General features: G+C 34.1%; 1 long non-coding RNA gene across 1 annotated transcript in view; it reads right to left on the reverse strand.

The window, feature by feature from the left end:
* Positions 1-5,872: 5,872 nt before the first annotated feature.
* The window catches only part of LOC107128968 (uncharacterized), a 165,450-nt gene continuing 156,822 nt past the window's right edge, over positions 5,873-14,500 (reverse strand). The window contains exons 3-4 of the long non-coding RNA XR_001488858.3: positions 8,596-8,705; positions 5,873-6,091 (exon numbers count right to left, since the gene is read on the reverse strand). This is a non-coding gene — a long non-coding RNA (uncharacterized lncRNA). The remainder of the gene's footprint in view (positions 6,092-8,595; positions 8,706-14,500) is intronic.

Consider the following 14,500-nt stretch of genomic DNA (forward strand, 5'->3'; position numbering starts at 1 on the left):
AGCATATGCTTAGTGGTAATGGCTAGGCTTAGTGGGAAGCCATCAGTTAAGCAGGAAAAGAATGAAGAAGCCTTTTCAGTAAACATGAGAGTCATGCTAGTAAATTAGATGGAGTTTTGGCTGGAGACACAACTTGAAAATAATTGAGCACTCCGTGAATATTTGTAAAGTAGACTTACCTTAATACTGTAAATGGCTCATATACATTTTCTGGCACAAATTTGCACTCTATAGGTTTTCTGCACATTTGTGAATCCCCTTGCAGGGTTAAACCAAATGAACAGAATCCTTCCATCACGCTCATTTCTAATGCAACCTATATTGCTACCATAAGCAGCAAAATAAAATTCTTTGCATACATCTGTACCTTACAAAGCAAGGAGAGAAGCATTTTGAGACAGAATGTTTAAATGATGAAATGGAGATCTTGAGATTACATAGTGGTTTTAATGACAGTGATGCCTCATGTTGAAACCAGATTCCTTTTTTCAAAATGTATTCTTGTAAATAATCTCCTAGGATCTGTACAACAAAATAAAATATAAGCGGAGTTAAATAAAATTTGTAGGAGACCATTGATTTGGACAAAGCTCTTAGACTAGGCACAACAGACCAAACCAAAATGGAATTACTCGTGCTCAACTTCCAAGTTACCAAGCTGAAACTAAGTTGTTTATCTGACCTTCCAAGAAATCAAGAGAGGAAGAAATAATAACCAAATTATCAAACAGGTCAGTTTTTAGCCAGCATGATAAGGGAGTCTCTTCTGCTTTAACCTTTACAAGGGAAGTGACTTTGAAATTACTAATCTGCTTTTTGTTCTCAGTTGCTGCTTTCTTCAGCCCCTTTCTGCCTATAAAGCTAATCTCTGCTCAGCTCACTCATTCTGTTTTATAGGATGAGGTGTTGCCCGACTGATTCCAGAATTGCAGATAAAAGACAATTAAGATTTTTAGACCGAATTTATTTTAATTTTTGTCTTTTAAGGGAAGGAATACACAAAACTGTTACTTCCTTATTACAAACTGGAAAGCTGAGGCTTCTCCATCAGATATACACAAGAGATGTTTATTTAGCCTAACCTGTAGTCAGTGATTCCAGGCTTCATTGTCATGTGGAATATCTTCTCTTGCTATCCATGTTAGCCTAAAGAACTCTCCTCGTGTAGACTTTAATCTGACTCCTTTAAAATAAGTCCTTGCTAACTTTTCTTGAATCAGATGCTGGAAGATCTAAGTAAACTAATCTACTTATTCTTCCCAGCTACCCGTAAAGCTAGCAGTACCTGTAGGCCTGAATCCTCTTTTCTTTAAATTAAGCTTCCTTCAGTAGGTCTGAATTTATCACAAATCCTATAAATTTTACCTTCTCAGAAAAAAAAAAATGTAGTTTATCTAACTCCTTGAGGAAAAAAATGGAATAATTGACTAATAAATTCAACCAATATTGACTGATGACCAATAGTATTAGAATCTTTTTCGTGTTCTTATATTCAACTATGAGCAGGAAATAGAAGATCACAGATCTTAGGTAATTTGCATATGAGGGCAGGGAAGATAGGTGATAACCAAAAAATTAAACAATTTTCCTTGTTCCTTTCAGAAGATCTGCTTTTACACAGATAAAGAAAGTAGAGAAAGCTCCTTCCTTCATTTGCTGTTCCCCAGGTCCCCTCAGTTTGAAATAATCAGCGTACAAAAGCAGCGTATTTTGGGCTAGCATTTGCTAAACTCCTCCAGTATTATTTTGTTCTGTAAGTTAGTAACATTTAGAATATTATGTCCTGAACATTAAATAAGAACAATTATTTTACAAAAATGAATTGTCCATTTTTTGTTATAATATTTTGATTTTAGACAAAGCCTGTAAAATTTTAACTGTTATTTTAATGTATTATAAATCAATTTTTGAAGAGATCATTTTGGAGAAATAATAGGCAAAAACAAACTTTCATTGCAAAATGAGAATCTAAACAAAAAAAATCAAAGATTTAATAATATATCTAAGGTAGTTATGATCTCTATGAGTATCACAAACATAAGTAGACTTATGAGATAGATTAATGATCACCAATTTTGTTCTGACATTATAATAAAGCAAACTTAAATGTTACACAGAACTTCTCAGATGTAAAATGCTTTCTTACTTAAACCTGCTTTTTCCAGAATAAATTGACATTTTTGGTATATTTTGGGCAATTTTTAAATAAAATATTTCCTTTGTCATTGAGAGACTATAGATCACTAGACTTGAGGAGTTCTGGGGACTATGGGCTTTGTGTTTCCTTATCTGTAAAAGAGAAAACTTTAGGTTTAGTTTCTGGAAATGTGGGACTGCCTCCTCTCCTCCTTATATTAGAAAACAGATTTTATTGACTTTATATTCCTTCCAAATAAGCACAAAACAGCCAGGTGTGGTGGCTCATGCCTGTAATCACAGCACTTTGGGAGGCTGAACTGGAAGGATTGCTTGAGTTTAGGAGTCCCAGACCAGCCTGGCAGCATAGTGAGACCATAGAAAAATTCCACAGAAAAATTTTGAAAATTACCTGAACATGTGGCACATGCCTGTAATCCCAACTACTTGGGAAGCTGAGATGGGAGGATCACTTGACCCAGGGAGGTTGAGGCTGCCATGAGCTCTGATTGTGCCGTTGCACTAAGTGACAGAGTAAGACACTGTCTCAGAAAACAAAAACCACAAAGCAATAAATGGCGTTTTTCACACTTCTATAAGTTCTCTACTTGAGGATGAGATTCCTACAAGTCTACAAGTATTATCCACTTTAGCTTTAAGACCTAAATTGTTCCGACGACTGTGAGAAGACACATAGGCATGTATTTGCCTTGCAGAGGAGTCTTTGTATGTTTTCTAGGGACCATAACAAGGTCAAAAATGAAGTAATTTGACGCCATTTCTAGTTTTTCCAGGACCCATGTTGATAAAGAATTACAACTGTCTTACTATATTTGGCACCTTAGGAGGCATAAATGAAGCTAACATTATTTCTAATGAAAGACGGTTTTCAAAGGATGTCTGCAAAAATTGCATGTTCTTTTATTTTGGTACTATATGTAAGAATTATCTTCTGGGAAAGTACACCCAGATAAAATCATGTACTTCTTCTTTAAGGGGGAAAAAATAATGTTTGGTCAATACCATTTGCTTCCCATGGAAAAAAAGTTAAATAATTGTATGTGAGTGTCTAGAGAGTCTTGACTCCATAACAACTATTATATAGAGAAGTTCTCTTAAATCAAAGATTGAACCAGGCAATGTTTAGTTTATGATTCTATTTCAAAAATTTTTACTACTTTTTTCTTTTACCTGTCCTGCAAAGTGAGGGTGTTATAAGTTAACTAAGTAATGTAACACAGATTTTATATTTAAAAGATTTAGGAAAAGAGAGTAATGAGTTTTTTCACTCTCTTCTCTCTTAGTTTGAGCACTAATCTCAGATTTCAGGAAAGTGTGTGGATAGTGAAGAGGAGAAGAGATTAAAGTGTACTTTGTTTCCCTGAAGGTCTCAGAACTCCTTTGGAAGAAAGGTAGCTTAGATAGCCTAACATTTCGAGACAGGTAACATGGAAGGCAACCGATGTAAAATAAACTCCTTGGTATTAATGTCAAAATAGGATAGATGCGTGGTCTACGATATTTGCTATTTAGTATGTTCTTCTGCCTTGTGAAAAGAAAGGCCAAATCCGTATCTTGTCTGGTTTCCAGCAGATGGCCATAGGTCAATTACTGCTCACCTGAATTACAAATTTTTTGAAGTAATTCTTTTTCACTGATGTTATTTAGGGCATAAGTGGTTAGTTTGACAATTAGAACAAAAATATACTTAAAGAGGGTTTATAAATTTAAAAAAAAGATTGAGACTCTATAACCTAAATATAGAAAATACTTAATGAATACATCCAAAAGTAATTTTAGTCTTCACAGCAGTGAAACGGTCCAGCATTAATTTTAGGTTTTTAAATTAGACAAAGAGTTATAGCCAAAGAGTACTGAAGAAATTGCTTAATATCAGCTTTTCCTTTAAGATTGGTGTAGGTTTAATGAATTTAAGTTAGCATATAAGACAGAGACAAAAAAATTAAATTCAAAGTATATATACATCATCTTAAAATATCAACTGAATTGAGAGAAACTATGTTCTTTTTAATAGTTTTCCAAATGACAACTTCAGGAGATGTTGGAATAAGACAATGTATGACAGGCACAACTATTCCAGAATAACTTCCATCTAGAGACCTGTGTTGATCAAACCCAGACTTTTCAGTTTTTGTAACCTAACAGTTTACTAATTTTTTGAAGAGAGGGAAGTAGAAAGGCTCTTGTACCAATATTTATGAGATTTTTTAGAATTTCCCCTCCAACTGAACAGATACTGATGTTGAAAGCAAATTTATGCATTGTAGAAGTTTTTTGTTGTTTGTTTCTGAGCTAGGGCCTCACTATGTTTCCCAGGTTAGTCTGGGAACTCCTGGGCTCAAGTGATCCTCCTGCATTACCTCAGCCTCCCAAGTAGCTGGGATTACAGGCACACCATTATGCCCAGCTCACGTTTTTTATTTTATTTTTTCATCTTTAAAGAGAAGTCACAGTAGAACTTCACAATTATCTGAAGAAAAAAATCAGTATAATTTTTGGCATCCTTTTCAAATTTGACTTTAAAAAGCTGGTTAGTATCATTCTGAAATAAATTCTTTCCTTCTCTAGATTTTTTGAAAAATAATATATTATTAACTGCTAGGACTCAGAACATTATACCCCAATATATGGTGTCTTGGCATGCAGAGTACTTTGAACTGAAGGGTATTGGAAGGGCCTCAGAAGGAAGGCCCCTCTGACCTTCTCTCACTCTCCTTTCTCCAGCTCTCCTCTCTCCCAAGGCGGCTCATAGAAATTAGAATTCTTTTCCCTCACAGCAAGCCATAAAACCTAAAAGGGTCATTCTGACCTACCTCCCCTGAAAGAATACCCTTTTCTGATAGTTGTTCTTCCCTATATGGGGGGAAGGTATGCTAGACAGAAAGGTTGAGAAGAATGTGAAGAGACAGGCGTTGCTAAATTCTCTTCAGTTTATTATATCATTAGGTCATACTCTTTTCGTCAAATCACATTTCTCCACAACTATTGACTTCTTTCTTCAGACTTAGCATACAAATGCAAAATTTTCTCTGGATTTGGGACTGCATTTCTGAAGGCTCCCACATCATTAAAACTTTGTTAAATAAACACATTATGCATTTTTCTTGTTCACCTGTGTTTTGTTATAGTGGTGTCAGCTGTGACCCTTGCAATGGGTGAGAAAAAGACATTACGTTTTGCCACTACATAATAAGCAAACTAAATATTATCAGCTGGATTTTGTCACTATAATTCTATAAATGGACAAATGGTTATCAGCTAACCATGGTTATCTACTCAGATTTGGGAAAACTTATCTCTTCTAATTTCCACTATTGTGACAGGAGCAATTAATATTTCGATACTCTTTTATTGGTGGTGTTATATTGCAGGATATGAGGGGAAAATAAAGTTCAAATGTATTTATATGCTATACATAAAGGATGTTTTCATTAATTGTACATTCATATGTATTTATAAATAATAACTAATAATAGTAAATAATAATAGGGCATTGGGGGTTAGAAAAGAGTGTGATAACCGTGGAGCGATCTCCAAGTAATTTTTTCGTACATAATATCACCTGAAGTAAGAGGAATGCTTTGTGTTAAAACCTGAAGCTCTGTGAATGTTTATTGATGATGACAGCATTTCTTATAATTTAGTAATTTGCTTTGTAAATTATGTGCTTTAAAGTATTCTATGAACCACAAATATCAGCTGTGTATTGTATCACTATTTTTTAAAGTTTTTCCACTTGTTTTCCTTTGGGTTATCATTTTTCCAGGGGCAGAAACTATGACAAATTATCCAATTCCATAAAACCCAAGCTAGTCCACCATCCTCTATTCAGTCGAAGGCACAATTCAGCTATAAAGTGTTCTCATTGTATGTTTCATGTGGAGAAAGGAACCAATGTCATAAACGTGCTGCAGTTATTTTCTATTTCTTGTTTCTGCAGCAATAAAAGAAGAAAGAGAGTTAAACATTTATTTACTTGTCAAACTGGACAAAATTCTTCAAAAAGAAAAATTATGTACCACCTTAACCACTTTAGCAATTTGAACTTTCTAAGAGGAAAAATTTTAAATAAGATGCATTTCTTGTTAACTACTTTAATTTTTATTCAGTGGGTAACACTTTTCTTCCCCCTAGACATTTACCTCTCTCAAAATTAGGAGTTATTTTAAAACCACTTCACTGTGTTTTTTGAAACCTAGGTTCTCTAGGAGACTGTCTATTCTGTACTTAAAATATACAAATACTGTATATGGTTGGAGGTATTGAAATGAAGAGTATATGCTGTTTAAGTGCTTTTTAGTAAGTTCATGTTAAACCTTTAAGATGCCTTTACAATGAACATGTAAATGGATAATTCACTCGATAAGCCAGAAAAATAAAAGAATTATCTTTTGTTACATTTAGAAGGTATAACATGTTCATTTGAAACAATATCTACTAATCGCACATTATTTGGAGAATAATGTACTGATTTTATGGTTTTTTTGAGACGGAGGCTCGTTCTGTCGCCCAGGCTGGAATGCAGTGGCACGATCTCGGTTCACTGCAACCTCTGCCTCCCAGGTTCAAGCAATTCTCCTGCTTCAGCCTCCTGAGTAGCTGGGATTACAGGCGCGTGCCATCATGCTCAATTTTTTGTATTTTTAGTAGAGGTGGGGTTTCATCATGTTGGCCAGGCTGGTCTCGAACTCCTGACCTCAGATGATCCGCCTGCCTCGGCCTCCCAAAGTGCTGGGATTACAGGCATGAGCCACCGTGCCTGGCCTATGTACTGATTTTATAGGCAGAACAAAGAACAGGCACATTGTCTCCCTTTAAAGTATTTCATTTTATGATGTGGAGAATAACTACACAAAAAGAAAAAAGAACATTTGGACATGGGGTACAGTATCTTTCATAGCTAGCAATAGTGATGAGACTTTACAAAAAGGATTCTTCCACTTTAATGAGGCTCCTCGTGCATATAGGAGATATCCTTTTCTGTACAGAACTTGCATTTTCAGATATTTGAGCATTCTATAGAATGTGGACTACTGTTGTTATTAAATGTCTGGCTTTATTAATGAGATCATTTATTACTCGTTGCCTGTGCCACCTGCAAACCCATCTGTAACTAGGTTCAATATTGTTCTGATTAATTTTTCTTGAGTATTTTCCTTTTCTTCTTTCTTTTTCTTGTTTAAACATGGAATGTCTGGAGCCATAGTTGTGGGAGTATCTGAATTCTAAATCAACATTTTCCAAAACATCATTTCCAAATTGACTTCAAGGTTGAATTGGCCATTGGCTGTTTTTTTGTTTTGTTTTGTGAATGTAGAATTTTAAATGCAAAACATCATGTGACAGTTTTCTTCTTTGAGGCCAAAAAAACCAAATCACTAAAATTTTCACAACAATAACGTCAATCTTCTATGTCAAGAGTAGGGAAACTATGGTCTGTGAGCCAAATCAAGATCATCAAGATCACAGCCTACTTCTGTTTTAATCTGTGATGTAGCAATATTTTTTGTATTTTATAGGGTTTTTTTTTTTTTTGAAAAATAAAGAAAAGAGAAGAATATGTAATGGAGACCTTATGGCCCACAGAACCTTAAATACTCACTATGTGGCTCCTTTAGAAAAGTCTGGTAGACACCTGCTGTACTATGAAAGTATTTATACATACAAGCATACAAAGTGTTCCTCTTGTAACTCTAATCTCCAGCTCTTACATTTTTGCCTTGGGCTTGCAATCTATTAGTTCTCTCTTGTTTTCTAGCCCTCCCTTTTGAGTTCTTATACATAATCACATTCTTCTACAGTATAAATTAAGAGGTCTCTAAAATGACATGTGCCATGGGCACAATAGAGGAGCATGTTGGTGCTTGTGTATGTAATCAAGTGAATTTAAATGAGATTAATACCTGCCCTTCATTTTTCACTTTTCTATATTTGTTAACATAATGATCTTTGTGATTTATTTCATTCATTCTAACCTGCAAATATTAATAAACTCTGTGTACAGTAAATAAGATACAGCTCCTGCCCTTATGTGTTTACAGTTTGATGAAGAATACAGAAAGTTAAGTAGGCATTACAATACACTCTCGTAACTACTACATACTACTATACAACTCTGTAGGTCAGAGTAGGGAAACAAAATCAAACAGTGAGTATTATGGAAGGCATTTAGAAGAACTGCATTTTGCATTCAGCTGGCTATTAACATGCAAATTTCTAGCTTCATGGAGCTTTACATAGAAACATTGCAATTAGTATCCCAATATTTTCAAGAAAAATTAAATAACTTTCTAACAGTTGTAGCCTGTTACTGCTTAGAAAATGAAAAAGAAAAAAATATGATGGCAGAACATGTATTTTCATGACAGCAAATCTTCAGACCTTTTGAGAAATCCCTTTAACTAGAAAGCAGTTGTTCCATTTTAAAGTAAAGCTCACTGGCAGTGTCATTTTGAACTTCAAAGTGATGTCAGTTTCATCTCTTAGGGAGCAAATGGTCAGTCATGCAGGTCTTGTCAGCAGTAACAAGACATTTCAAACTGGGGACCCTGGAAATCAAAAAGTGGAATTTTATTTTATTTTTTCAATAGGTACAACTTCATTAACTTTAAAATTAAAGGTAAACATTTGATCTCAGTTTGCTTACTCTAGCTGTCCAGTTCAGTAGCCATTAGTCACAGAGAGCTACTCGATGTAAATAAATTTAAATTTAATTTAATTTAAAACTCAATTTCTTAATCACAGAAGCCATATTTCAAATGCTCGGTAGCTGGATGTGGCTAGTGGCTACTATATTGAACAATGAAGATAAAGGAAATTTCCAACATCACAGAAAGTTCTATTAGAAAGCACTGACTGTTCCATTGATCACAGGAAAGTCACATCTATTAAGTTCCCCAAATAGCAGTTGTTTGTCATATACCCATTCAGACAACTTCTTTTTATAATTGCACTTCAAAGAATAAATTTTTGAACTTGAGTCATTGCCTTAGCTAGATATAAACTCTTCCAGAGTTTTATTCTTCAAGTAAGATCTACACCTTGCAAAGGCCTTGTAACCCTATTTACTTTTCATTATGTATTCAGACTTTAAAGGTCTTTAGGAAGCTAATGTAAGTATAGAAAAATGCATGTAGTTCAATAAATAATCTCAAAATGAACATTCTCATGTAACCCTCATAAAGTCAATAAATAGAACATCACTTATTATCATTTTACTTACTAATTTTTTAAAGAGATTTTAAGTTCTTACCATTTTGTGTAATTAAATTAAAAGTTTCATAGAGTAAATTTGGGTTATTCATGAAATACCCAGTTTATAAATTATCAATTTTCACTTTTCTTATTTTTCTCTTTCACAATGCTGATAATTTTAGCCTATTTTTTTAATTACAGTAATTCACTCCTTCCCCTATCCATAGTTTGGTCATGTGGATAGAGTCAAGGAGGAAATAGTCAAAGGCCAAATAATCAAAATTGAAGTAACTATATGCTGTCGTTTGGTGGTTTCACTGTCACTTTTTATTGGCATCCAATATGCTGAAAATCTGAACCACACATCTACTAAATGATATGGCCATCCATATATTTTCTTTATTTCAATTCTACATCTTTGCTATTTAAGAATGCAAAATTTGATCAATATAACTTTCAATTTTGTCATAGTAAAACATATAAAAGCTATATTGTGTGTGATATTTAAAAAGTACATTTCATAGAGTTGACACCTACGACTTAAAGGTTAAAATATCTCTCTCCACTTACTCAATTACATACGTGTTCTACAGTTATAGTTTTGGACTTAGCAAGTCCTCACTTAACAAGGTATTAAATATATGTCACATAGACGACCTCGTGCAAATTCATTTAGCTTTTTCATGCATCAGTTATGTGTTTTGTTTTGTGCCTTAGGAATTCCAAGCTTGTATGTACCTTGGGAAAATGAAATAATGAATCTTTTTTTTTATAGGAAAAGCAGAATACTTTTATTTCCTAAGAAATCCTATCTAAAATAAAATTTTACTCAGTAGTTTGAGGAGTAGGCCATCTTAATTATTAAGTGCTTAAAAGCAATGCTAGTATAATAATTTCAACTGAAAACTAATTCCAACTAATTTCCATAGGCATTCATCACAGTTTTACTTATTGCAGACAAAGGAACCTTCAATGAGGATTAATGGACTATTAGGATGAGCTCTGAGATATTTGAACTCTCTAAAATTGTATCCTAAGCTGTGGATGTGTATATATTTGAAATGCCCATACCTTTAGATTAATGTAGATTAATTTAATTATTTTTTGGATTTATCCTTTCTGTTCTATCCGTGCTACCACTGCCCTAATTTAGATTCTCTCTATCTTTTACACGAACTGGTCTATAGGATCATGGCTTGACCCACAAAAGGCTGTCTCTTATAAAGCCGTTACAGAGTTCCAGCAGCTGTTGAAAATAAAAGTGGAGATAAACAGAAGCATTTGCTTTGAGATTTTGTCAATTCTCTCCAGTGATTCAAGTCTGAATTTTTTCACAGGTGAACATGTTTCTCTCTTGTCTACTCCAACTGGCCAAACTCATGACTTGCCACTCTTCACTTTAAACTCAGAGTGGTCTTGTCTTTGGAATATTCTTTCTTATCCCTTTTTAGATAACTATTCATACTCTGTAATTTCACTAAGACATTCTCTTCTTGTTTCCAAAAATTCTTCACAGGCTGGATAGTTGTGTTAATATTTTGTTTGCCTCTCTAATACCTGGGCACATAACTATCATTATAATTACCACAGTATGTGTGTAGCTTTAATGTGTGTGTGTGTGTGCGTGTGTGCGTGTGTGTGTGTGTGAGAGAGAGAGAGAGAGAGACAGAGGTTTCACTTGACAGTGAACTTCTTGAGAGTAGGACCTATGTTACTGATTTTTCTATCCCTAGTATCAAGCACAAGGTCTGAGACACCAAAGGTGCTCAATAAATTCATGGCAAGTGAATGAATAAATGACTGAAGGAAGCATTTTTAGATCTGCTCATTTATTTAAAAGAATTCATTTCAATTCAAACTTGTTTTCACATACATACACATTAAAGGCCTGATAGTTCTATTAACATAATTCGATTATCTTGTTAACTTACTTGACACACTTTTTCGTGGTGCAAATGTGAAAATCATACAAATATATCAGGCTGGACTTGGTCACATCAGTATTTGAAGAGCTCAGAAAGATCATCCTTTTACAATTGAGGAATCGGAGGATTAAATTCAGTAGGTAGGCAGGAAGAAGCATGACATGGCACCACCCAGGCTTAGTAGTTCTGTATTCCTTGGGCAAATCTGTTTAACATATTTAATTCTCAAATTTTACATCTTTAAGGTGAAATAATAATGACCAATTAATTTACAGAAAACCGCTTTCACCATTTTGATTTTTTTTTTGTAACCTAACTTCCTCCAATGTATCTTTCTGATGTTTGAGAGAGAAAATGGGGAAGAAAAGGGAAGAAGGATAAAAGGAGGAGAAAATGAGAATGTAGACTACAAAAAATTTTTAAGATCTTAGTATTTATTTGAAAATGCAAAAGATCCAGGATAGGTAAACAGTCTTGACAGAATGACCAAACCTAGAGGCATCACACTACTTGACATCAAAATATTCCACAAAGTAAACAAGACAGCATGATACTGGCACAGAAACAGACACCTAGACCAATGGAACATGATAGAGAGCTCAAAAATAAATCCATGCATATACAGATAATTTATTTTTTATAAAGGTGCCAAGAACACATATTGGGAACAGGACAGTCTCTTTAACAAATGGTGCCGGGAAAATTGGATATCCACATGCAGACTGATGAAATTAGATCCCTACCTACCACCATATACAAAAATCAATTCTAAATGAATTAAGGACCTACATGAAAGACCTCAAACTATGAAACTAGAAGAAAACATAAGGGAAACACTTCATGAAATTGAACTTGGCAAGGATTTTAAAAATAAGACCTCAAAGCACAGGCAACAAAAAGCAAAAATTAAAAATGAGATTACATCAAATTAAAAAGATTCTGCACAGCCAAAGAAACAATCAACAGAATGGAGACAGAATCTACAAAATGGATGAAAGTATTTTCAAAGTATGCAATGACAAGGGGTTAAAATCCAGACTATATAAGGAACTCAAACAAATTAGTACCAAAAAATAATAATAACTTGATTAAAAATGGGCAAAAGACCAAAATAGGCAACTATCAAAACCAGACACACAAATAGCCAACAGATACATTTTAAAAAGCAAAATATCACTAATTATCAGGGAAATGCGAATCAAACCAGAGAAGATATCACCCCATACTTGTTAGAATGGTTATTATCAAAAGAACAAAAACATAACAAGTACTAGCAAGAATGTGGAGAAAAGGGAACTCTTATGCACTGTTGGTGAGAATGTAAATTAGTACAGCCATTATAGAAAACAATATAAAGATTTTTAAGAAAAATAGAACTGTCATATGATCCAGCAATCTCAGTACTGGGTACATATTCAAAGGAAATGAAATCAGTATGTCAAAGAGATATCTGCACTTCATATTTATTGCAGCACTATTTACAATATCCAAGATATGGATCAATGTAAATGCCCATCTACAGATGAATGAATAAAGAAAATGTGATATATATATGTAGAGAGAGACAGATAGATATAGATATATCAGACACACACACACACACACACAATAGAATGCTACTCAGCCATAAAACAGAATGTGATCTCTCTCTCTCTGCTCCCTCTCTCTCTGTCTCTGTCTCTCTCTCTCTCTCTCTCTCTCTCTCTCTCTCTCTCTCTCTGTGTGTGTGTGTGTGTCACACACACATACACACACAATGGAATGCTATTCAGGCATAAAACAGAATGAAATTCTGTAATTTGCAACAACATGGATACACCTGGAGAACATTACGTTAAGTGAAATAAGTCAGGCATAGAAAGTCAAATACTGCATGATCTCAGTCATATGTAGAATCCAAAAAAGTTTATTTCATAGAAATAGAGAGTAGAATACTGGTTACCAGAGGCTGAGGTGAGCAGATGGGAGGGAGGACCTGAAGAGGTTGGTCAACTGTACAAAATTAGGGTTGAACAAAAAGAGTAAGTGCTGATGTTTAATTACAGAGTAGGGTGACTATAGCAAATAGCAATGTAATGTATATTTCAAGGTAGTTAGAAGATTTTTAACGTTATCACCACAAAGAAATGATGAATGTTTAAAGTGATGGATTTGGTGACTATACTGATTTGGTCATTATACAATATATATATTCACTGAAACATCATACTATAGCCCAGAAACATGTTTAATAATTATGTGCCAATTATAAATAAAACACAATTTTTTTCAAAAATTTGCAAAAATCATATTATATTTATAGTTTTCTATTCCCTGATTTTCACTTTTTAAGTGTGACATTTAGTTATTGCATAGTATTCCTTCACATGGATGCACCATATTTATTTAATAGCTTTTCCATTTTTGTTCAGCAAAGAAGTTTCTGCTTTCACACAACTACATTTCATGTGGCCTTCAGCATGAATTGTTTCCTGTATTGGGAATCATTTCTTAACTGCCAATTCCCCAGAATGAAAAGTTTCTGAGATACATCTCCAAGACTCTGTATCTATCTGTATTGGCTTCAACAATATATTGACTACCCTTTCACCAACATAGGAACAATTATTGCATTTTAGAATAGACATCTTTAATGACAATGGAAATGATATTACCCCTCTTTATACACTAGTTGGACCTTCTTCTTATACTCATGGGAGTTTTTGAGAACTAGAGCATATATTGTTTCCCTCTTGAAGGGGGTCCTGTCAACTGTGGTGGCATTTCTGACATCTGAGAGGGAAACAGCTGTAATTGAAACAATAAAGCTAGTGGCTGAGGCAGATGCTCTTTGGAAATGCCTCATCTTCTTTTAGAACTCGAGTTGTGACAAGCAGGTACAGCAGACAAGTTTATGTTTATATGTAAAGTGATATGTGATTATCTTTCCCATACACTCAAAGTCTTATTTATTTCGACTACATTATACAGATGCTGCTATCTGCAGGGTATAGAGAATATGCTAAGTAATATGTCAACCTCGACACCTCAATAGATAGAACTTATTTGCTCATCATGTTAACATATTGGGCCACATTTTTCCAGAGTGTGAATTACTCCCACACAGGAAATTTCCACCTGAGAAGCATCATTAACTCCTTCATGGTACCAGCAATCTGGTTATCAAATTGCCTCTTTACTGAACTAAAATTCTACATTCAGAAAGGTAAGGAAGAGGTCTGTAT

The sequence above is a fragment of the Macaca fascicularis genome, chromosome 2 (genome assembly GCF_037993035.2).
Source record: "Macaca fascicularis isolate 582-1 chromosome 2, T2T-MFA8v1.1".
Lineage (NCBI taxonomy): Eukaryota > Metazoa > Chordata > Mammalia > Primates > Cercopithecidae > Macaca > Macaca fascicularis.